The sequence below is a fragment of the Triticum aestivum genome, chromosome 1B (genome assembly GCF_018294505.1).
Source record: "Triticum aestivum cultivar Chinese Spring chromosome 1B, IWGSC CS RefSeq v2.1, whole genome shotgun sequence".
In the NCBI taxonomy this organism is placed as follows: domain Eukaryota; kingdom Viridiplantae; phylum Streptophyta; class Magnoliopsida; order Poales; family Poaceae; genus Triticum; species Triticum aestivum.
In genome coordinates this window covers 273145634-273171131 of record NC_057795.1, presented here as the reverse complement: position 1 = coordinate 273171131, position 25498 = coordinate 273145634, and positions in this window count along the sequence as shown.

The following is a 25498-nucleotide window of genomic DNA, read 5'->3' as shown; positions in this document are numbered from 1 at the left end:
TGGATTCCATTCCGACCGCCTCCACCCCTCGTGATGCTGACGACGCCGAGGTGGGATCCCAGGAGGGGACCCATCAGGAGGAGGCTCCGGAGGTGCCGCAAGGAAGCGTCCCGAACTTTGCGCCGGACTCCATGCCGGAACCCGCAGTGGTTCCGGAGTCTGGCAGGCGGCCCCTTCGTAAGAAGGGCAAGACCGTGATGCCGGCAGCCTCCATCCAACCGGAGGCGCCGGACAACTTGTTGGAGGCGCTTAACGGTGCTTCCATCAAGGAAGAACACCGCACTATCATGAGTGCGGTGATTCAGAAGGTTTAGCTCGCCAAGAGTGGGCTGACCGAAGCCTGCAGTAGCCTTCTAATAGGCTTTGAGGTAAGAAGTTTAAAATATGCAATGTGATACTGCATAGACAGTAGCCCCTGATGCTCGGTTCGGTGTTCGGAAAGAAAAACCGGACTGAGGATCTAAAAAAGATATACGCAGGAGTGCTAAAAATTATGTCAATATGGGTTTGCAGGCTGCGCTGCTGACCTCTGCCGCACTGACTGCGGAGGTCGGTGCTTTGAAGCAGGACCTCGAGCGGTCCGAGCAAGAGCTCGGCCTTGCCAAGAAGCAGCTCGAGGACAAAGAAGGTGAGTAACACCACTTTAAATTTGTACCTTACAGAAAAGGATTTTGGTTGCAATAGAAATAACAAGGATAACGTGGGTACTGCAGGGGCCACGAACGAGGTGGCGACCCTGAAGGAGGCCGTGTCCGCGGCCGAACGCAATGCGGCCGCGGAACGAGCGGAGCGAGAGAAGCAGGAGGCGCGGGTGGCGGAGGTGCGGCAAGAGCTCCAGGCTCTCATGGAAAAGCATGAGAGTTTGGAGCGCGACTCGAAGACTCGAGAGTCCGAGCTTGCCTCGGCTCTTGAAAGTGCCAAAGCCGCTAAGGCCGAGGCCCATAAGGCCCTCCAGGAGATTGAGGCGGTGAAGAAAATAGCGGCGGGTAAGGCATTTTTCATGCAAAGCAAGCATGTGAATGTAAATTACCTGTTACTTACCCGAATTCGGAGCTCTCCAGGGGCGTTTGCAGATCTGCCTCGCAGCGTGTCCGATGCCGCCGCATTCTACCGGGCCGAGGAGGGGAGCTCAACGGAGAAGGTCTTCTGGTCTCAGTATGCTGAGGCCGGACATCCGGTGCCCCTAGCGACCAGCTGAAGCAGCTGGTCGAGCTCCACAAGGTAGCCGAGCAGGCCATGAAGGGCCTCATAGTCCGGCTGTGGCCTGGAGAGGCCATGCCTGGGAGCTACTTCGGCCTCGTGCGGCGGCTGGTGGATGCGTGCCCCTGGGTGGAGGTCATCAAGCGCTCCGCCTGCATTGAAGGTGCCCGTCGGGCCCTTGCCCGCGCAAAGGTGCATTGGGGCAGGCTGGATGCGGAGAGGCTTATCACGGACGCGCCGCCAGCGGGCAAGGAGTATCGTACGCCCGAAATGTACTATAAGAGTGTCCTGAAGGGTGCCCGCAAGATTGCGGATGAGTGCCCCAAAGATGTAATTATTGAGTAAACTCGCAATGTGTTATCCTGTGCGCTGAAAACTTTGTTCATATGCACTAAGCAACGCTTATTGATTTAAAATATTACCTTCTGTGCGGCCGTTTATTAAATCTGAGAAATGGCAAGTCGTCGGCTTCAGTCCCCATGCCACGAGTGCTGGGGTGTTCGGGATAAACTTGAGCACTCTTGTTCCCTTTTTTGGGTCCATCTAGGGAGGCGCTCAACACAACGAACAAGGCAACCGGACTTATAATGCTTGAACACTCTCACTTAGCCATAGAATTCTATAATTTTAAATTTCGGCGAAGCCCCTAGTATTCGGAAGACCGAGTTCGGGGCGCTATCCACGCCTGGGCCGGACGAAGCCGGTTCCTCGCTCTAAGCGGCATAAGTCTTTAGGGACTCGAAAAGACCTCTCGAACAGCGACCAGCTCTCGCCTTATCATGACAGTCAGTTTTAGCTTTCTCCACTGAGGCGCTCGCCCAGCTCAACCGGGGCGCAATCGCAGTGGTTCTCCCAGTGCTACCTTAGCCGATAGAACGGAACGTAAGGTACCAAAACATGGGAGCCGGGCAAACCCAACTATTGACCCAAGACATGATTCGGAGCCGATGCATATAATGCTATAAGTTCGGGGTGCCGCACTTGTGAAAGTGTTCGGACTTATCACACCATAATGCGGGGAACATAAGCCCCTGGTGTATTCGGCCATACCAAAACGTACGGGTGCAAGATGTCATAATGAACATATATGTAAAAAAGGAATGCAATTATAAGCAAAAAGTGATGCATTGTTTATTCAAGGAATTCTGCCATGAGTGCAGAACGATACAAATAGTGCGGTAAGCAAGGGATTGGACTATTTAAACATGTCCCCCTCCAGGGGTGGGCTGCGGACTGGTGTATTTAACAAATTTAATGCTCATAATGGAGACCACCTGAGTGTTCGTCGTAGCCTTTGTCCCTCCCTGGCTGTTGCATCATGAGTTCGGCAGATCTACTGCCGGACAGGGCCTCTGGTGAACGGAGTCCTGTGGAAAATAAAAAAAAGAAGAAAAAAGAGTGACACACTTGGTAGCCCCTGGTGTGGTTAAGCCGGACTCTGGGCCTATCGTGGTCGTGCCCCTCCCCCTATGCCCATGGTATCTCCAGAGCGTAATGATGTACGCGAAGAGCTGGTCTTGCAATCATGCAAGGGCTGGGGTTGGGGCTGCATTGCTACGCGTGCTTGGAACGTGCCAGGTGGTCTTGATTGATGTTACTCCAGGCGCGTTTGGCCATGTCTGGTCGTTTAACGGCCGGACTCAAAATTGCCTTAAAAGGCTGCTCTGTACTTCTGCCGCGAGAGCCGCTGTGTGTTCCTCCGTTCGGAGGGAGCGTTCAGTATTTCCGTTGACCGTGATGACTCCACGAGGGCCTGGCATCTTGAGCTTAAGGTATGCATAATGCGGTACCGCGTTGAATTTTGCAAACGCGGTTCGTCTGAGCAGAGCGTGATAGCCACTGCGGAACGGGACTATGTCGAAGATTAACTCCTCGCTTCGGAAATTATCCGGGGATCCGAAGACCACTTCCAGTGTGACTGAGCCTGTACAATTGGCCTCAACACCTGGTATGACGCCTTTGAAGGTCGTCTTTGTAGGTTTAATCCTTGAGGGGTCTATGCCCATCTTGCGCACTGTATCCTGATAAAGCAGGTTCAGGCTGCTGCCGCCGTCCATCAGGACTCTAGTGAGGTGAAATCCATCGACGATTGGGTCTAAAACCAATGCGGCGAATCCGCCATGGCGGATACTGGTCGGGTGGTCCCTTCGATCGAAAGTGATCGGGCAAGAGGACCATGGATTGAACTTCGGGGCGACTGGCTCCATCGCATATACGTCCCTAAGTGCACACTTCCGCTCCCTCTTGGGTATATGGGTTGCGTATATCATGTTTACCGTCCGCACTTGTGGGGGGAAACCCTTCTGTCCTCTACTGTTCGGCGGCCGAGTCTCTTCCTCGTCGTCGCTGTGCAGCCCCTTGTCATTGTTTTCGGCAATTAACTTGCCTGCCTGCTTGAATACCCAACAATCTCTGTTGGTGTGATTAGCTGGCTTTTCGGGGGTGCCATGTATCTGGCAAGAGCGGTCGAGTATTCGGTCCAAATTGGACGGACCCGGAGTAGTTCTTTTGAATGGCTTCTTCCGCTGACCGGGTTTAGAGCCTCTGAATCCGGCGTTGACTGCCGTATCCTCATTGTTATCGCCGTTAACGCGGCGTTTGTTTTTGTTTCGACGCGACCTGCCATTGTGGTCCTTAGTATCCGGACTGCCAGCATTTTTGCTGAGGTTGTTGCTGCGAGCTAGCCAGCTGTCCTCTCCCGCACAGAAGCGGGTCATGAGTGATGTGAGGGCTGCCATGGATTTCGGCTTTTCCTGTCCTAGGTGCCGGGCCAGCCACTCGTCGCGGATGTTATGTTTGAAGGCTGCGAGGGCCTCTGCATCCGGACAGTCGACGATTTGATTTTTCTTTGTTAAGAACCGTGTCCAGAACTGTCTGGCCGATTCGTCTGGCTGCTGAATTATGTGGCTTAGGTCATCGGCGTCTGGTGGTCGCACATATGTGCCCTGGAAGTTGTCGAGGAATGCGGCTTCCAGGTCCTCCCAACACCCAATTGACTCTGCGGGCAAGCTGTTAAGCCAATGCCGAGCTGGTCCTTTAAGCTTGAGTGGGAGATACTTGATGGCGTGGAGATCGTCGCCGCGGGCCATATGGATATGAAGGAGATAATCTTCGATCCAAACCGCGGGGTCTGTTGTGCCATCGTAGGATTCAATGTTCACGGGTTTAAACCCTTCAGGGATTTGATGATCCATTACTTCGTCTGTGAAGCATAGTGGGTGTGCGGCGCCTCTATATTGAGCAATATCACGACGTAGCTCAAGAGAGCGTTGTCTGCTGTGTTCGGCCCGGCCGGAGTTGCTGTATCCGGCGCGACGGTAGTCGTCGTGGGTCGTGGGGCGCCCACGTGATCCGTAGATAGATCTGGATTGTCTTGCCTTGTCCTCCAATATATCCCACAAGTCCGGCGCATTCCCTCGTGGCTTCGTACTTTTCGAGCGGTGCCGGGGTACGGTCCTGATGGAGGGCCTAGATGCCTCTCTGTCGCGACCACGGGGTGGTCGGTCTGCCGTATTGTGCGCTGGTGATGAAGGTTTGTATGCTTCCTCCTCTAGTCGGGGGAGCAACTTGCGTTTTGGGTAGCTCTTGGAGGGGCGTTCGAGTTCATACTCTTCGGCCGCGAGGACCTCGGTCCATCTGTCGGCCAGCAGGTCTTGATCAGCTTGAAGCTGTTGCTGCTTTTTCTTTAGGCTATTTGCCGTGGCGATAAGCCTGCGTTTAAAACGCTCTTGTTCGACGGGATCCTCTGGCACGACAAATTCGTCGTCGTTGAGGCTTGCCTCGTCTCCGGAGGGAGGCATGTAATTGTCATCCTCTATCTCCTCGTCTGCCGCTCTCTCTCGAGGGCTGGCTTCCCCGTCCTCCTGCGCTGAATCTTGCTGGAGGGGGTTGTCTTCGGCACTCTCTGGGGTGTTATTATCTCCGGTGCCGGAATCTCCATTCTTACTGTGGCGGGATTTAGAGCGGCGCCGCTGACGTCGGCGCTCGGGCTGTTTCTTAGAAGAATCTGCCTCCGCTGCTTCTTCGCCATCCCCATCCTTTGGGGTGTCCACCATGTATATGTCGTATGACGAGGTGGTCTTCCAGTGCCCTGTAGGCGCTGGTTCTTGATCGTCTCCGGCATCGTCGTCCATACCGTCGATGTCTTCGGAGTCGTAGTCTAGCATGTCGGTTAGATCGTCGACAGTGGCTACAAAGTGGGTGGTGGGTGGGCTTTGAATTTCTTCGTCGTCCGCATCCCAACCATCCTGACCGCAGTCCGGCCAGGGTTCTCCTGATAACGAGAGATGCTTTAGCGAATTTAGGATGTCGCCAAAGGGTGAGTGCTGAAAGATGTCCGCGGCGGTGAACTCCATGATCGGTGCCCAATCAGATTCGACTGGCAGGGGCGCAGGGGGTTCGAAGTCCGGTGAGGAGTCCGGCGCCTCGGAGTCACGAGCTTTATAAGGGACAAGGTCAGTATTCGGCTCCATCGCCGTAGAAGTTGCAGCTCCCGAGGCGGTGTACAGCCACCTGTCCTCGATCTGCGCGGTCTGCTCCGAACTATGGGTCAGAGCGGACTCGTGTGCGGCCTCCGGGGCACTGTCCGGCGGCAGAGCTAAATCATGCCCATCGTGACCGTGCGGCACGCTCGGCTGTGGCTCGAATTCATCGAAGATCAAGTCTCCGCGGATGTCGGCCGTGAAGTTTAGGCTTCCAAACCTGACCTGATGGCCAGGGGCGTAGCTTTCGATCTGCTCCAGATGGCCAAGTGAATTGGCCCGCAGTGCAAAGCCGCCGAACACGAAGATCTGTCCGGGGAGAAAAGTCTCACCCTGGACGGCGTTGTTGTTGATTGAAGAAGCCATCAAGCCTATCGGTGACGACACAGAGGAACTCTCAATGAAAGCACCAATGTCGGTGTCAAAACCGGCGGATCTCGGGTAGGGGGTCCCGAACTGTGCGTCTAGGCGGATGGTAACAGGAGACAAGGGACACGATGTTTTTACCCAGGTTCGGGCCCTCTCGATGGAGGTAAAACCCTACTCCTGCTTGATTGATATTGATGATATGGGTAGTACAAGAGTGGATCTACCACGAGATCAAGGAGGCTAAGCCCTAGAAGCTAGCCTATGGTATGATTGTTGTAATGGTTGTTCGTCCTACGGACTAAAACCCTCCGGTTTATATAGACAACGGAGAGGGCTAGGGTTACACAGAGTCGGTTACAATGGTAGGAGATGTACATATCCGTATCGCCAAGCTTGCCTTCCACGCCAAGGAAAGTCCCATCCGGACACGGGATGAAGTCTTCAATCTTGTATACTCATAGTCTTGGAGTCCGGCTGACGATGATAGTCCGGCTATCCGGACACCCCCTAGTCCAGGACTCCCTCAGTCGAGTACCATGCCTAGACGGAACAAAGTTTGACTTGACACGTTAGTATTAAATAAAGTTATATACTCCTCAATGGCACGTGCAGAATATAAAACGATTGCCGTGGGGAAAATGGAAAAATGGGTTTGTCTCTCATCACACCATCTCACCCAAGGCCACCGTGGCCTCTCTCCCTCAGTGTTGGTCAGTGATCCAGCCGCATCCTATCCGCCGGTGGAAAGGGAGGATGTGCATCGTCTCTTCGTTCGACGATGTTGAGGCAGCACGTCCCAACCTACGGTACCCACCATTCTCTCCGACCAAGCTCCAACGCGGTAGGGCCTTCGCCACTTGCTCGCTGCCGCAGTATGGGCAGATCCCGGCCGCCGGCGCCCTCCTAGTAATATCCCGATGACCCTCAGGTAAACCTTCCTCCGGCCTTGCTCCACTGCCCATCTTCCCACGTTGCTGCATGTGGATCTTCTTTAGTTGTTTGCTTAAATCGTATCTCGGCCGGCGTACTTTCCATCTTGCAATCTCATCCTCAAACCATTTTTGATAAACCACCATGTGCTATCTTTCCCTTATAACATGGAATATGCTTCTTTTTTGTCAGCGTATGTGTCTTCAACTCGTGTTATTGGGCAGTAATTTTTTTCCTTTCTACCTCCTTTTGCAAACAGGGCTATCCATTTTCACCTTGTTGCTATTGCGACCTTTTGGTGAACTGCACAAATCACTTTTTTCTTAAGAGTGTTTTGTGCAGTTCCGCCAAAATGTCACACGGGCAACGTTTTTACATTTCTGTGGGACTGCAGAAAGGGATATTGGTTGTGCTATCCTCCTCATCCAACTCCGTGCCTAATCTTCTCCAACAAGAAGTTAGTCCTAAAGAGAGATCGTAGAGGTGATCGGCTTCTATTTATGTGTGTTACGTTTCATCATCTAGTTCCACTATTATTGTAATCACACTGACTGGATATCTTTGCAAACAGGGATGGTCCGCTCGATTTTAGTGCAGCTGCACAAAAGGATCGGATTCTAGTGTCCTCCATACACCTCTTTTATGGCTACAGAGCTAGGTGAAACTAGCTGCCAAGCAATGAACACTGTGCCAAGGAAATGGAGCCATGCCTACGAATAGCATCTATCAATAATATTTTTTTCTTTATTTGTACACCTTCTCACAACTTTGTCTTCAGTTGTGATGTGAATATTGGCGCTGATCTGCGAACCATTGAGATGCATTAGCCATAGTAGCCATGGTAGTTTCATTTGTATTTGATGGAATGTTGTAACAAGATAATCTCGAGGCAAGACACATGAATCCTATCTTGAAACCTTTTTTTCCTGCGGGAACCAAAGTTGAAAACTTTATAGCATCACAGTACAATTTCATTAAAATTATGCGTACATATAAACAAATCCTGAAGGATCGATAGCAATGCCAGAAACAATTCAACTTTGTTTTGCCGACATGTTGGACATCCTTCATCCGGCTCCACCTGCCATGCAGCAATATTGAGTGCGCAACACAATTGCAGGGAAAGATTCACCCCTGTAATGACTAGTGAGCAGTAAAATCACAGAGCCCCACCTTCGCCACAGTAAGTTGCTCGGACGAAGCAACCATCATTTCTCTGTTCCTTGAATCCGCTGGTACTCCCATATTCCCACAGTAATAAGTTGCTCAGGCGAATCAACCATCACTTCACCTTTCCCACAGTAAGTACTAGTACCTCCTTTTTTTACTCTAGAACCAACCACATGCGAATATTGGATGGTAGCAGCACACCAACTGAATCAAAAATTCTATAGTATGGGAATAAATTTGAACGTAAGCTATTGATTCACTCTATCCAATGGTCATAGTTGGAAAATCAAAACAAAACCAAGCATTGGATCAACTCTTTTAGCACTCAGATTGTTGCCGCCTGCTCAACCACCTGCCCACCTAGCCCACCTATATATCCGCTCACCTGTGATGACTACATGAGCTATCCATTTAGATTGTATGTTAAAAAAAATTAAAGGTCGATAACTAATGCGGCAAACTTTCAAAAAACTAATGTGGCACCTCGGGCCAACGCGGCCAGATGGCATTTTGCACGAGAAATTACACACCATGTTTCGTTGACATGTGGTCCCGTTCCAACATGTCAGTGAGACGACGGCGAGTCCTTTTCTACTAGTATTTTCCGAACGGACATGTAGGCCGGGGCGCCTCTTCGTGTACCGTGGCAAACTGGCAACCATCCACCGACTCTTCGCCTTTCCCTCTCGATTTGGAACTATCGTCGCATGCTCTTCCTCCCTCCTCCATTTGCCTTCACCCTTCCTTCTGCCATTGTTCAATCGTCTTCTCCATGGAGGGAACATGTCGGAAACGACCCCGATATTCTTGCCCCGATCTGAAAGATGACATGGTGGAGGAACTCATTAATCAGTGTGACGTCATCACCTCAGCTAGCATGGCAGGTTCGTCCAAGACCATTCTCGACTCAACTAATAACATCATTACAAGGAACCCAAGGGTGAAGGAGCGGTTTGATCTCCCCTATCTTCTTTGCCGTGACCCTGATGACTGGCGCGGGGACGACGGAGGCCTCGCCTTGTGCAAGTTGATGCCGCTTGATAATGATACGTATGATGTTAAGATGCCATCGCTTTAGGGCAAGGATTGGGCAGGCGCAAATGGAGATTGGGTTATTTATATTGGGTACAACTGTGAGTGGGAACTTGTGAATGTGTACACTCATCACCGGGTTCCACTTCGAAAAATCTCAGCAGACTGCCCAGAGGTTGAGCACACCGGTATTGTACGCACGTTCAAATACGATCATGGTGATTGTCTTCTATGGAAGATAGCAATTTGTAGAGTTCCCAACCGCTCTTGGAATTACAAGAACTATGAAGTTGTTGCTATCTTCGATAAGCTTGTTGCCGTCCTTTGTGGTTCGACTCGATGGATATTACTCAAAAATCAGTTTCTATACACGTATGTGTACTGTGATGCAATTCAATACGAGGGTCTTGTGTTTGCTTCCACCACTCATGCACTATTTTTGCTTGGGATCCTCGTAGTTTCGGTACATTTGTCTTCCACCGTAATTATAATTTTTTCATCCACATGCATGCGGGTTAGCAACTTTCCCTTTACTAATTAACCTTCTTCTTGTGTTTCCAAGGTCCTATGAACATTCCACCACCTATACTTGAAAAAATTTATAACCAAGGGGGAGATGATGATGGTGATGATCACGATCATGAGGACGAGCAGAACTTATATACTCAGTACCGCCTGGCAACTAATTCCAATGGATCACCTCTTCTTGTCTGTATAAAGCGCACTCAGTTTGTTACTACCGAGGGAGCACATGTTGTATCCCATGGTCGCACTCTATGGACCTATTCCAACACTCGTTGCATGGTATTCGGTTTGGATACTGGTGTGCTAGCGCCAACACCTTCTCCCTAGTGCAGAATTGATAGTCTTGGAGAAAACTCGCTCTTCCTTGGAGAAAACTATCCGATGATGGGTGAAAGGCGATCCAACTGCTGTTGACACACGTTACTACCATTTATGAGAAGCAATTGTATCTATACCTCGGACATTTCGGTGGTTCCCTACCCTGGTACTGATATAGTAGGCCGCTTCAGCCTAGATGATCAGTCCTGCGTTGGTCTCGAGATCGACAATAGATGGCCCATCCAAGAGAATCACTTGTGGTTCAAAGCAAGCGTTTCCAACGCTGAGGATTGGTTGAGTTGAAGTTCATTTCATTGCTTGTTATTTGTTGTGTGATGAAAACTTTAGTATTTATAAGGTATCCCCATTGTCAATGTGGGTTGATGACCTGTTGTATTTAATAAAATGATATGCCTGTGATAAACTTACTAAATTTATGAATGGCATTCGAGTCGCTTCTCTGAGTGAGTGTTGCGACGAGGCAAAAAAATATTTTCTGAATACATAATTGTACGTGCATTGCAACAGGTTATCATATTAGGCCAATCAACAATAGTAGTATACTATTTGTACTAGCTTCACATGCTTCACACGTTGGGCGGGCGTTTTTACTGTAGCTGCAAATCCCATCATCCTAGGTCCTCGGATGAGTCCAGTAGAAATTGCATTCTGATGTTTGGGTTCAAACTTTCAGAACTGTTGCACTATCTCTACGTCTATGTATACGTAATACAACAAGTTTTAAACTTGAGACCAGCCACCCACCCTCACAAGGAACACTTTTTAACCTAGCACAGACTCCAGGAAATTTGGCCACAGTGTGAGGTGGGCCATATGTTAATGTGTTCGCTGTACATAACCAGCACCTCGAATCCTCGATACTACTATTACTATATAAGTAGTAGGAGTAGTAGGGTGGCATGGGCCAGAACAAGCATTCACGTCCAGGAGTACGACACACGCCACCAGCACGACATCCATCTGACAACATATTTCTTGGAGTCCGTGCAAGAGCAATCTCTTCAACCTCGTCGTTTCTCTAACTCAGCCATCGCGTGGCGGGCGAGGTGGGGGTTTGCTGATAGTCGGTTTCCTCAACTACGGTCCCACTTGTAAGGCCAACTCCAACGCACGACCCCAAATGGACCTCCGTTTTGCACGAACTCCAACGATAATTTTGACTAGAAAAGCAAGACCAAAGAAAACAAGAACCACAAGAATACATTTTAGAAGATATCCAACTTCCATAATTGCTCCTGTAAGTTGGATTAGTGCCTTCTTGATGCATTCATTGTTGATCTGCGGAGGCTCGATCTTGCGTGCTTCTTTCTTCTTCGAGTGTAAAGAAGTACATGTTGCTTCCTCGCATCTAGTCTTGTGTCTAGCCTCTACTCTAGTATCAACAAGTGCACTAGTCTCATCTCTAGCCTCTATGCTAGCTAAAAGTGCTAAAACATCTACTAAATTGCGCTCTATCAATATATCGATGTACTCTTCTTTCCAATACCAAAACTTGCATCCATTCTACACAATAAAATTTTTAAGTTAGCACAACTAGTCTAATCCGAGAGCACAACCGAAGATTTTGTCGGGTTCTTCCTCCTTTTGCCGACACGTGGGACATCCAGCATCCAGGTCATGTCATGCAAGAAAATAGAGTGGTAGTTGAAGCCACGTGATGTGCATCTTGGGTTAAGTTGTAAATAGAGTCTTAATACTCTTGAGTAACTCCAAAGGCGGCCACCAAAGATCTTTATTGGATTTGTTTTTCATCACCAGCACGTCGAGGTGAAAGATGTGCAGGTTCAGTGGGTCCTCTTGCGTTTTCACTGACATGTGGGACCGCATATGAGAAAACAGACGATGGGCTCTGTGCGTCCGCTCGCTGGCTGAGAAGAGAGATAGAGGAGGGTTGAGCATGGACTCCAGGAAATTTGTTCTACGTAACCAGCACCTTGATATAGGCTCAATATAGTGGGGTGGCATGGGACATAACTAGCATTCACGTCTAGCAGTACGGCACACGCCACCCACAAGAGTCCCATCTGACACCAATTTTCTTAAAGTCCATGCTACAGCCATCTCTTCTCCCTCATGTTTTTTCAGCCATTGCGCGGTGGGCGGGGTGGGGGTTTGCCAACAGTTGGTTTGCTCAACTGCGGTCCCACTTGTAAGTGAAAATACAACACAACACGCATTCCCCCTTGAGCGACATGCCAGACCAACCGCGTGGGGTGCGACGCGAACACGGCAGGCTTTTCGCGTGTGGTTGTTTCTAGAATAAAAAAGGAGGTACCCCTACTTATGTTACTCCCACTACGCCTAGCCTAAGGTTAGTAGGTGACCTTGCGCTTGGCTCTTCGCCTCTTCCGGAAGTCGATGGTTCTACAGTAGTACTTCTGGCAATCTGGCACCAAATGAACTGCGGCACGTCCACCGCTTGTAAGCAAAAGTTTCTCCTCGTGCTGCGAGCCACCGAGCACGCATTAGCGAGGGAGAAGGCATAATCAAGCTTCTCGTCATTCTACGAGTTAACAGGACACATCAAAGTTATTTAGTATGTACTCTCTCTAAAAAAGGGTTGACCATGTCATTGCTACCATCCCGTGCTCCGTCGTTGAGTACGTGCACTATTCATGTGCCATCGAGGAGAAAAATGTTGCGTAGGTGCCATCGAAGTGCACGACTCACTTATGCACTGCTTATCTGATTATCTCCAGTTTCTTGCATGACACGCGCACCTTGATGCTAGATGTCTTGCGTGTTGGGAAAAGGATGAACAAAGCTCACGTAAAAGAAAAGAGTTGAAGAGCATAGATTCCCGACGACCGAGAAGGAGCAAGAAACCTCGTGGTGGAGCATCTGCAAGGAACCTTGCGCATTTTCCCCTGTTTTTTGCTGCCTGCCCACTTATAAACAAATAAAAGAACATGAACTCTTTCCTAACCACTAGAAACGATACATCAGGATGCTAAGTTGAAGATGTTTTATAATTTATATTGATAACCACGCAACAAGCCACGCATGTACAGGACGCATGCAGCCACGCATGTACACAAGCCAACGCACTAACTCCATCCGATCCAACTCATGCACATACGCGCACAGCATGGAGCACACAACGCACGTACACAACACGTGCATGCACACACACTCGGCCGCAGAATGCACGTGAATAAGACATGCATGCGCACACACTCGGCTGCATGGAGGCATGCGCCATCTGCGGCGACGTACGGTTCGTCGTGCCACGGCGAAGCTCGCACACAGCGGCACCTACGCATCTCTTGCAGCACCTCTTTGTCGTCGTTGCTCAACGACTAGTCAGAGACGAAGACGACCGCAGCCTCGGCCTTAGAGCTAGCACCGATGGAAGAACACAAACGCTGCATGCACACGAGCACGTACGGAGTGCCCACGACATGGTGCGTCCCCAGTCGCCTCTACTCCTTCTGTGCTTGTTGTCTATCAAGGCGGCTGCATGCCTAATGATGGGTGGGTGAGATCTTCTAGGACTCAGATGATGACGAGGAAAATTATGAGACATAAGGTGACGTACACCATCAAGGTCCATGGTCAAGGGGTGCTAAGTGCTAAGTGCTTAGATGTGCTTAGATGAGGTGCTAAGTGCATTAAATGGCTTAGTAACTCAAGTCTTCAATGCATAGGTGCTTAATTTATTGTTGCTAAGCTTGGTTCATTTAATTATCTGTAGACTCAAAACTGTCTTTCCACCATTTCTCCCTGCGGTAACCAAACTAGTCTCTCTCTTCTTAATTAACTTGCCACATCATATTTTATGCCTATGTGGCAGGCTTAGCAGCTATACATGGTGGAGCACTGGGAGAGGCCAAGGCTGGTCATAGTGGGGAGTAACTTATACTGTAACATATTACTATGTTACTCTAAACATCTCTATAAACCGTAAAGGAGGGAGTAGTAACATAGACTAGTGTCATATGCAGAGTATGGGAGCACATGATATTTCCCCGCCCGGACCGATCCCAAGTTGGATTCTCACCTTCCTGGCCCAACAAAAACCCCTCGCCCCTCCCGTGCGTGCTTCCCGCCCAACGCCAGCTGAGCCCGCCACTCCACATTGATGGCAAGTCAGGGCGACGCAACCTCTCACTGCTTCCGCCGTTGAAGCGGCGCGCCGACCGAGGGCACCACCCACTGCATGCCCGGCATTTCAGACTACAAAGTGGAGAGTAACTTTAGAGCAAGTACTACAATTAGATGACATAAGCATGCTATAAGGATTTAAATATAGTATTTGTGCTTAGTTGAAGGAGAGAGAAGAGGAGAGAGAAGAGAAGCGGATTGTAAACTTGTAGCCGGTTGTAGCAGGAGCACCAACAAACTTTGTGAGACAAAAGGTGGGGCCATTATTAATCATATAGTATTTATACTAAAGGGACTAACGGACGCCTTAATTACTCTAGGTTTTTTTGAGACAAACCTTGGTGGGGCTATTATTGACTTGGACATGGGGTTTGGGGGCCAAAGGCCTACTATTATACTTGGTCTTACTCGCACGACCGACCTGACATGCTCTACCCTAGCCGCCGTTGTATCATATGGTTTCGCATCGTTCCAGATCTTAGCGCCGCCACGCAATTCTTCTCCAGCCCTCCTTCCGGCATGCACCGCGAGAAGGGATAGCAGTCCTCCAAACCCCGCCTTTCGTGATCCTGTACGGGAGAGGGGCGATCAGGTTTTTGGGGAGCATACTCCTGTGACTGCTACCAGCAACGACTTCCTCAACGACGGCCTTCTTCCCCAACCTCGGTAACCTCTTCATCAACGACATGAGTGACAACATCAACCACAGCAGTTCTGCTCCCACTGTACAGTATGTGATTCTGTCCTCCTGGTTTAGTCCGCATCATTACTTTGATGTTTGCAATTGTCGTCATGATCTATTTACTGCTGATTCGGATTAAATCTGATAGTAAATTGCTCATATATTCAACAATCCAATCCAAAAACCTGATTATAGGCAATTTACTACAAGTGGTTTTGCTGCACTTTTGAAGCTGCCTACTTTTAAGGGGGTGCAATATAAAAGGTGGCGCACGAGAGCAGTATATTGGTTTCAGATCATGTACTGCTATGACGCCACTAAGGGTAAGCCTGAGGGCGATCTTAATCCTACACAGCAGGAAGCTATTCAGAACATGGATACCCTCTTCAAAGCCGCCATGCTAAGTGTTCTTGAGGATTCCATTGTGGATTCATATATGTCGTTTGACAGCGGCAAAGACATGTGGGCTGCGCTCGAGGCCACATTTGGGCCCTCGGGCGCTGGCAATGAGTTGTACATCATGGAGCAATTCTGTGACTACAAGATGACTGATGAGCGCTCTATTGTTCAGCAGAATCATGAGATACAGTCACTCTCTAAGGAACTTGAGTACTTTAAGTGTGTGTTGCCGGACAAATTTGTTGCTGGGACCATCATTGCCAAGCTTCCACCTTCGTGGAACAATTTTGCTACTTCTCTGAAAAACAAGAGACATGAGTTTTCTGTTTTGGATCTCATTAGCACTCTTAATTTTGAGGAGAAGGCGAGAGCAAAACTTCCAGCCCAACCAGCCCCAAAATAACAAGAACAAATCTCAGGGGAAAGGCAAGTTTGATGCAAAGAACAAGCTGTCACATTCTACCAACTTCAAGAAGAATTCTCATAACGGGAAGGGATACAAACCTCAATTTTGGTAGCACCGCACAAAATTTATATGGCTGCATCTACCTGCTGTCAGCTAACCTCATGGTGCTCTAGGTATTCCTACATTCGTAACTAGGTACAATGACCACCGCAAGATGAAATTAGCTTATTCATATGTTGACTTGCTGAATGTAGTGCGGAACGATCCTGTCATGTGTGGAGGAGCAAACAAGCAGTGCAGCCGAAGGTGGAAATCAACCAAGGACTTATGAAATTATATATAATCTTCCTCAGGCAGGTCAGTATCTCCTTCGTCCAGATGATCGTTAAGGGAGTCCTGGACTAGGGGGTGTCTAGACAGCCGGACGGTCATCGTCAGCCGGATTGTCATCGTCCGCCGCACTCCAAGACTATGAAGGTACAAGATTGAAGACTTCATCCCGTGTCCGGATGGGACTTTCCTTGGCGTGGAAGGCAATCTTGGCGATACGGATATGTAGATCTCCTACCATTGTAACCGACTCTGTGTAACCCTAGCCCTCTCCGGTGTCTATATAAACCGGGGGGCTTTAGTCCGTAGGACACAACAATCATACCATATGCTAGCTTCTAGGGTTTAGCCTCCTTGATCTCGTGGTAGATCCACTCTTGTACTACCCATATCATCAATATCAATCAAGCAGGAGTAGGGTTTTACCTCCATCGAGAGGGCCCGAACCTGGGTAAATACATCGTGTCCCTTGTCTCCTGTTACCATCCGCCTAGACGCAGTTCGGGACCCCCTACCCGAGATCCACCGGTTTTGACACTGACATTGGTGCTTCCATTGAGAGTTCCTCTGTGTCGTCACCGATAGGCTCGATGGCTTGTTCAATCAACAACAACACCGTCCTGGGTGAGACTTTTCTCCCCGGACAGATCTTTGTATCCGGCGGCTTCGCACTGCGGGCCAATTCACTTGGCCATCTAGAGCAGATCGAAAGCTACGCCCCTGACCATCAGGTCAGGTTCGGAAGCCTAAACTTTACGGCCGACATCCACGGGGAATTGATCTTCGACGGACTCGAGCCACAGCCGAGCGTGCCGCGCTGTCACGATGGGCATGATTTAGCTCTGCCGCCGGATAGTGCCTTGGTGGCCACACACGAATCCGCTCCGGTCCTTAGCTCGGAGCCAGTTGCGCAGATCGAGGACCAGTGGCTGGACACCGCCTCGGGGGTTGCAACTTCCACGGCGATAGAGCCGAACACTGACCTTATCCCTTATAAAGCTCGTGACTCCGAGGTGCCGGACTCCCTGCCAGACTCCGAACCTCCTGCGCCCCTGCCAATCGAATCCGATTGGGCGCCGATCGTGGAGATCACCGCCACGGACATCTTTCAGCACTCACCCTTTGGCGACATCCTAAATTCGCTAAAGCATCTCTCGCTATCTGGAGAGCCCTGGCCGGACTATGGCCAGGATGGTTGGGACACGGACGACGAAGAAATTCAAACCCCACCCACCACCCACTTTGTAGCCACTGTCGACGATCTAACCGACATGCTAGACTACGACTCCGAGGACATCGACGGTATGGACGACGATGCCGGAGACGATCAAGAACCAGCGCCTACAAGGCACTGGAAGACCACCCCAACACATGACGTATATATGGTGGATACCCCAAAAGGAAGCGATAATGAGGAACAACAGGGCGCGGCAAAGGATAATCCCGCCGATAAACAACCAAAACAGCGACGCAAGGGCCACCCCAAGCCCCGCCTCAACAAAAACAGCATTCCTAATGACCCAGCAATAGAGCAGGGCAAAGCAGTGGACAACGAACACGCAACCAAGCAACCGTCCGAACAAGACGAATCGGATAATCAATCCATTCTCGGCAAAATCAACAGTCCGGACGACCTAACGCCGGACACACCACCGGAGCATAAGAACCTTCACAAAAGACTCGTCGCCACCGCAAGAAGCCTGAAGAAGGAAAAACGGAAGCTCAAAACAGCGGAAGACATACTCAGAATGAGGTGGAGCAAAGTACTCAATACCGCAGACAAATATGGCAATGGCCATCAATCAAAGAGCTACCCGAAGCGCAAGCTGCTGCCAGAATTTGACAAGGAAGCCATAGAGCCACCACAGTCAAAAATTAAAGAAGCCGCCTGGCCGGATAGACGACCAGATGACAGGCCAAAAGCAACAAGCGGCGCCGCACTCAAGCCGACTCATCACCCTGGGAGACCAGATGGCCCAGTCAGGTCCATTTACGGGCCAAAAAAGAGGGCCCCAGGAAGCAACACAACACGTCAAGTGTTCGAAGACAGCGGCACACCCAAATACAGGGGCGCCGCACACCCACTATGTTTCACCGATGAGGTGCTGGATCATGAATTCCCAGCAGGATTCAAACCCATAAACATAGAGGCATACGACGGAACAACAGACCCTGGAGTCTGGATAGAAGATTACATACTACACATACACATGGCTAGAGGAGATGATCTCCACGCCATAAAATATCTACCCCTCAAGCTCAAAGGGCCAGCTCGGCATTGGCTCAAAAGCCTCCCAGAAAACACTGTTGGAAGTTGGGAAGAGCTCGAGGACGCGTTTAGAGCAAATTTTCAAGGGACTTATGTCCGCCCTCCGGATGCAGATGATCTAAGTCATATAACTCAACAGCCCGGAGAGTCAGCGTGCAAATTCTGGAACAGGTTCCTTACCAAAAAGAACCAAATAGTCGACTGTTCGCACGCGGAAGCCTTAGCAGCTTTTAAACACAACGTCCGTGACGAATGGCTCGCCAGACACCTCGGCCAAGAGAAGCCGAGGACAATGGTCGCGCTGACAAGCCTCATGACCCGCTTTTGCGCGGGGGAGGACAGCTGGCTAGCAAGACGCAGCACCAGCGACCCAAGTACATCTGAGATCAGAGATGGAAACGGAAAATCACGGCGCAGAAAGGATCAGCGCCGGAATAAAGAAAAAACCCCAAAGAATACGGCGGTCAACGCCGGATTCAAAAGCTCGCGGCCAAACAATAAAACACTGCCTCTTAAGGACAACAGTGATGAGCTATCCAAGTTAAACAAAATTTTGGATCGGATATGTCAAATCCACAGTACCTTCGGAAGGCCTGTGAACCACACCCACCGAGATTGTTGGGTTTTTAAACAGTCCGGTAGACTCAATGCCGAACACAAGGGGCTCGATGCGCCAAGCGAGGGCGATGACGAACCTCACCAGCAGAACAACGGAAAACAAAAGGCTTTCCCACATGAAGTCAAAGCAGTAAACTCACTTCATGTGATAGCACGGAAAAATAATGCGGCACCCGTTAAGTTAGGTGTCGCACGGTCCACCCCAGCAGAACCTCGAAGTTGGATGTCAAAACCAATCACTTTCGACCACCTGGATTATTCCAGAAGCATTCGAAATGCAGGATGGACTGCTCTGATATTGGATCCTATAATCGACGGACTACAATTTACACAAGTCCTGATGGACGGCGGCAGCGATTTAAACCTGCTATATCTGAACAGAATCCGCAAGTTGGGGATAGACCTTACTAAAATTCGACGCAGCCGCACTTCCTTTAAAGGAGTGACGCCAGGCCCTTACACCAAGTGCACAGGCTCCTTATTACTAGAAGTTGTGTTCAGGTCACCGGACAACTTCTGACGCGAAAAGCTAATCTTTCATGTCGCCCCATTCAAAAGTAGCTATCAAGCACTACTGGGACGTGAAGCTTTTGTCCACTTTAACGCAATACCACATTACGCGTCTCTTACACTCAAAATGCCCGGTCCACGAGGCATCATTTCATTAAGAGGGTCATTCAAAGACCCCGGACACGGCTAGACGAGTCCGGCATAAATAAGCCAGGGGCTCCCCAGCCGCACACCCCTTCACAATGGGTTGGGCATATAAGCAACAACGAGCTAATATAGGCTCAGCTTTATTAGTTTATTACTATTTTAATTTTTATGCACTTTTCGCACGATTTCTTTTCAAACTAAGTTCCTCTCTTTTTACAAATGAACAACGTGCACGCCCGTCCAGGATAACGGCACAACGGAGACACAGGCGCAGATGTGCAGTAGGGACCCGTTGAAAGGATTCTTTTCAGATTAAGACCCTGCGTAAACCTTTTTTACTGTCTCTTGTTGCTATAATCCCCTGGTTTTTCATGATAACCAGAGAGGAGACTAACGTTTTGGCATCGGCCGCATCAGAGGAACTTGCCCGTACCTGGACACTAGGGGCTTAGGGCATTATTCCGCCCGTTATTATAAAGACCAAACACCTCAGGGAGTGTTCGGCGTCTCGAGTTAGGCCTTATATGCATCAGCTCCGAATCATGTCTTTGGTCAAATGTTGGGTTTGCCGGCTCCTGTGTTTTGCTGCCTTACGTTCCGTATCATCGGCTAACGCGGCACCAGGAGAACTACTGCGATTGTGCCCCAGTTCGGCTGGGCGAGTACCTCAGTAGAGAAAGCCGAAAACTGACTGTCATGATACAGCGAGAGACTGGTCAACCACTCGATCGACCACCGGAATGTTTAGAATTCCTCCGCTTTGACGAAGGACCGTTTCCCGGTCAGGCACATATGCGCCCCGAACTCAGAGAGCGCGGTGCCCCCATGGGCTATATCGTAGCCCCACCCTCGAACTCCAATGGCTAAGTGAAAGTGATAAAGCATTATAGTCCGGTTGCCTCGTTTGCTACGCTCCCACCTCCTTAACAGGACCGAGACGTCGGATTAAGTGTGAAAATGCGCTATTTTTGCGAACACCCCCGCACCTTGTGCGTGGGGGCTGAAGCCGACGACTGCCATCTTTCAGGTTATACATACGTATACATAAATGGCCGCACAGGAGATATTTCAATACTTGAACGCACAAGTACAAAAAGCGCTTATATCATAAACATTGTTTTACAAAATAAAACGTTCATTTGAACGTGACATTTTTCGAGCACTGTGACTCTATTATACAAGCACCACGCAGAACTTCCCCAAAATAGTGCTCGGCAGGTAACCGGCTCTCGTCCGAACTCTGGGTCGCAACAGCGGCGGCATCCATCTCCGTCCAATGTGTCTTCACACGGGCGAGTGCCATCCGTGCACCCTCTATGCAGGCCGACCGCTTGATCTCCTTGATATGCGGCACCACCCCAAGAAATTGCTGCAATAAGCCAAAATAGCTCTTCGGCTTGGGCCTATCCGGCCAGACATGAGTCACGATATCCGTCATGGCAAGCCCGGACAATCTATTCAGCTCAGCCCATTCGGCCAACCGATCGGTCAGCGGAAGTGAACGATCCGGACTATGGAATTGAGACCAAAACAGCTCTTCCGTCTTGTGATCCTTCTGGCTCCGGAAGTGCACAACGGCATCCGCCGCACTTGCCGCTAAATCCATATAAGGATCCTCCGGACCACACAGCTGGCCAAGTTGGGCATACTTGGGATCCGTAAACCTTCGGCGCGGCAGAAAGGGCTTGCCAGCCACAATGTCTCCGGCTTGGCGCAACTCCTTCTTTATAGCCCGCATTGCAGATCGGGCGTCCTTGGCTTCGGCGGTGGCCTTCCCCGGGTCTTCCCGCTCCGATAGGCGCTCCTTTTCAAGAGCATCAGTGCGGTCGGTAGCATTTTTTAACTTCACGGCCATTTTGGCCATCTCTTCCCTGCTTCGGCAATGCTCAGCCCTTTCGGCTTCTAACTCCTCGGCCGCCCTCAAGGCTGCCGCATTACTCCTTCTGGCTTGCTCCTTGGCTTGAGCAAGTTCGGCCCGAAGGCTCTCCATAGCAGCAGCACCATGTGCGTCAAGCACAAATATTATAAGAGATGGGCTTCGGCTCCCTTACTAGGTGACTGTGGAGAAAAAAATTACCTTGCGATTCGTCAAGTCGCCTGTTGATTAGCGCGATGTCAACATCCGCAACGTCGAGTTGCCGCTTCAGTTCGGCAACTCCATCAGTCCGGCTGGCCCCCGGATGATCCGCCACCTGCATAGGAATAGCGAAGATTGAAACCTGCGATTTTGATCCTCGGCACGCTGTCGCTTTCGACAACCTACCGAGTCTTAGGGGCTACTATCTATACAGGGCGCACTTCTATGTGCAAAACTGTCAAAAGGTGTGTCATTTTTACGTACCTCAAACCCCGCCAGCAAACTCCTGACGGCATTATGTAATCCGATTTCGGCGGACGAAATCCTTCCAATCACCATATTCATCAATGCATGGTGATCTTATGAGATGGACGCCCTCTCAAGCAGATCATTCAGCTCCCCCGGCCGAACACCAATCGGCACCGAACTCTTCGGCTCTGCCGGGCTCGGGGATACCCTCCGTGATGACACTTCTGGATCGTCCGCCCTATCCGACGGCGCAGCAGACGGAGGCGTCTCACTCTCCATCATCTCCGGACGAAGGTCCCCCGAAGACGAGCTCATCTGAGAAGGTCGGAGATCCAAACTACAAGGTAAAGCTTCGGTTATCCTCAGAAGCACAAATAAGGATGTCTCTTATTACTAAACTCCCTTTTTTCTACTTACGGCTCGCTGGAGGGCTGATTCTTTAGGGGAGACTATGCGGCCGGGACCTCCCCGGACGCAGGATCCTCTGGTGAAGATTTCTTCCCCCGCTTAGGGGCTTTGGCCTCCGGGTCTCCGGAGGCGGTCCTCTTCTCCCCCTAGAGGGAGGGATTCTCGGTCCCCCCCCCCCTTCTTCAAGCGCCTCCTTGGGTGAGGCGGTAGCTCCCTTATCTTCCCCTTCGCCTTCTTCTGAAGGCGCAACCTCCAACATCCTGACCAGTATGGGATCCGGCACGGTCTCTGGGAGGGGGGCCGGACATCGTATCAGTTTTGCTTGCGCTATCCACTCCTGTTTAGAAGGACATCGGTCAAAAGACGAATCATGGAAAGGCAAACAAACGGTATGTTCGGACTCGGAGCTACTTACTTATGTATCCGGGCGATTGCAGCTCAGGCAGGCGTCCTCGGTCAATTCCGGACACGCCACTTGTGGTCTGAAGAATAATTTGTACATCTCCATGGGTGTCATACCCATGAAGTGTTGAAGAATCCGTGGTCCCTCCGGATTAAATTCCCACAGCCGGAGAGGGCGGCGTTTGCAGGGCAGGAGACGCCTAATCAGCATGACCTGCATTACCACTACCAGATCGATCTCCCTCGCTTGGAGGTCTCGAATCCGGCCCTGCAGAAGGGGCACGTCCTTTGGTGACCCCCAGTTGAGCCCTTGGTTGACCCACGACATCAACCGTCGTGGAGGTCCCGAGCGGAATAAGGGCGGCGGCTTCTGCCTGCTGCCCTTCGGAGCGGTGATATAGAACCACTCCCGCCGCCACAAGCCGAGCTCCTCTTGGAAGGAGCCCTCGGGCCACGGGGCATCAGACCTCTTGCTTACGGCCGCCCCGCCGCACTCTGCTTGACGCCCCCCGGTCATCTTCGGCTCCACATTGAAGGTCTTCAGCCACAGGCCGAAGTGGGGAGTGACGCGGAGGAAGGCTTCGCAGACGACAATAAATGCGGAAATATGGAGGATGGACTCCGGGGCCAAGTCATGGAATTCCAACCCATAGTAGAACATGAGCCCTCTCACAAAAGGATCCGTCGGGAAGCCTAAACCCCGAAGAAGGTGGGATACAAAGACGACATACTCGCCGGGCTCGGGGGTGGGGATGGCCTGCCCTTCGGCGGGCAGCCTGTGCGAAATCTCGTAAGACAGGTACTTGGCCTCTCGCAACTTTAGCACGTCCTCCTCCGTGACGGAGGAGGGCATCCACCGGCCCTGAAGGTCGGAGCCGGACATTGTTGAAGGTCCGAAGCGCTCGAATCTGGGGCTCTGGGTGTTGGAACTTGGAGCAAGGAGAGGATTCGATGGAAGATTGAAGAAAAGAAACGAGCCTTGGTCCTATTATAAAGAGGGAGAATACCAAGAGCCGTCTCCGTGACTGTTCGGGACTCGCCTTCGACAGAGGAGGCATGGCGACGAGCGCGGTTGGGTTACCCACGTCCGTATTGATGAGAATCCCAGAATAAGGGGAACACGATCTCTGCTTCGACAAGACGTGCCAAGGAAACCACTTCGCTAAATGCGCTGAGGTGGTATAGTAAAAAACGATTCAAGTAAAGGCTTGGTAGTGGTGTGACGTCATGCCGCAAAATACGTCAGCAGATTGAACTTGTGTACATGTTATTCTCTCTACGGTGGAATGTGGAATTTATTTTGCAGGGCCGGACACTATCCTGGTGTTCACAATCTTCTATGGATTATTCGGAGGAGGAACCCGCCTTGCAATGTCGAACATTATGCGCGCCGGACTCATTGTCATTGAAGCCAGGTTCAGAGGCTACTGAGGGAGTCCTGGACTAGGGGGTGTCCGGACAGCCGGACTGTCATCGTCAGCCGGACTGTCATCGTCCGCCGAACTCCAAGGCTATGGAGATACAAGATTGAAGACTTCGTCCCGTGTCCGGATGGGACTTTCCTTGGTGTGGAAGGCAAGCTTGGCGATACGGATATGTAGATCTCCTACCATTGTAACCGACTCTGTGTAACCCTAGTCCTCTCCGGTATCTATATAAACCGGGGGGCTTTAGTCCGTAGGACACAACAATCATACCATAGGCTAGCTTCTAGGGTTTAGCCTCCTTGATCTCGTGGTAGATCCACTCTTGTACTACCCATATCATCAATATCAATCAAGCAGGAGTAGGGTTTTACCTCCATCGAGAGGGACCGAACCTGGGTAAAAACATCGTGTCCCTTGTCTCCTGTTACCATCCGCCTAAACGCAGTTCGGGACCCCCTACCCGAGATCAACCGGTTTTGACACCGACAATCGTGTTTTGTGATGCCGAGCTATTGATATGGGCTACTGTTGTGCAACACCGTTTAAGTATACCTACTGTTTTCCTATCTTTTCAGATTTAGGACAATGAATATGATTTCAGGGGAACGCGCAATATGGACTCATGTTGAGTCATCTCTATTGCCTCATGTGTTTGCTGCAAATGTGTCAGCATCAAATGCAAGATGAGGCAGCTACCGAGCTGTGGAGTTGCCAACATGCTCAAAGTGGTTGCAACATTGAGAAGAAACAAGCATGCCTAGGAAATTAATGCGTGAGCAGGGAGGCCCTTTTCTCAGAGAAGCATCGACCGATTTTCTTTATTTCCACACCTTCTCACAACTTTGTATTGGTTATAGTACGGTGAACCATTGAGATGCATAAACATGCTGAACTTTTGTTCTCCTGAATGTTAGTATGCATACTGTATCTTCTGAAGCTTAGTTTAATGTGAGTGTCTGCATCTAGTACCGCATCCTCTAATTTGGTGGATGCACACAGAGAAAATAAATCTCCTTAATTTACTCAATCACCACCCTATTAAATAGGCCTGGTAACAAACCAGGCGCATGCAGTTGCCGGCGGGCACATGCATCCTGCATGCATGGCCAGTCAGCCAAGTCCATGCGCCAGCTCCAATGCAGCAACGCAAAAGAAGAGAGTGGTTCTTGGGAAAAAGCGAGTAGTTAGTGCTGCGGGCCTTATAAACACGAATAGCTCGCTCTCCCGCTTCCGTCTCCCCCACCCCCATTCCCCCCGCTCCCCAATCTTCCTCACTCTTCCAGAAAACCCCCGCTCACCTTCTTCCTCACTCGTACATAAAACGCATGCTCCTCATCTTCCACTCCTACAGAAATCCCTAGCCCTCCTTCTTCCCCACTCGCACTGCCACTAGGCTCGTCTCTAGCTACTCTGCTCAAACCCGT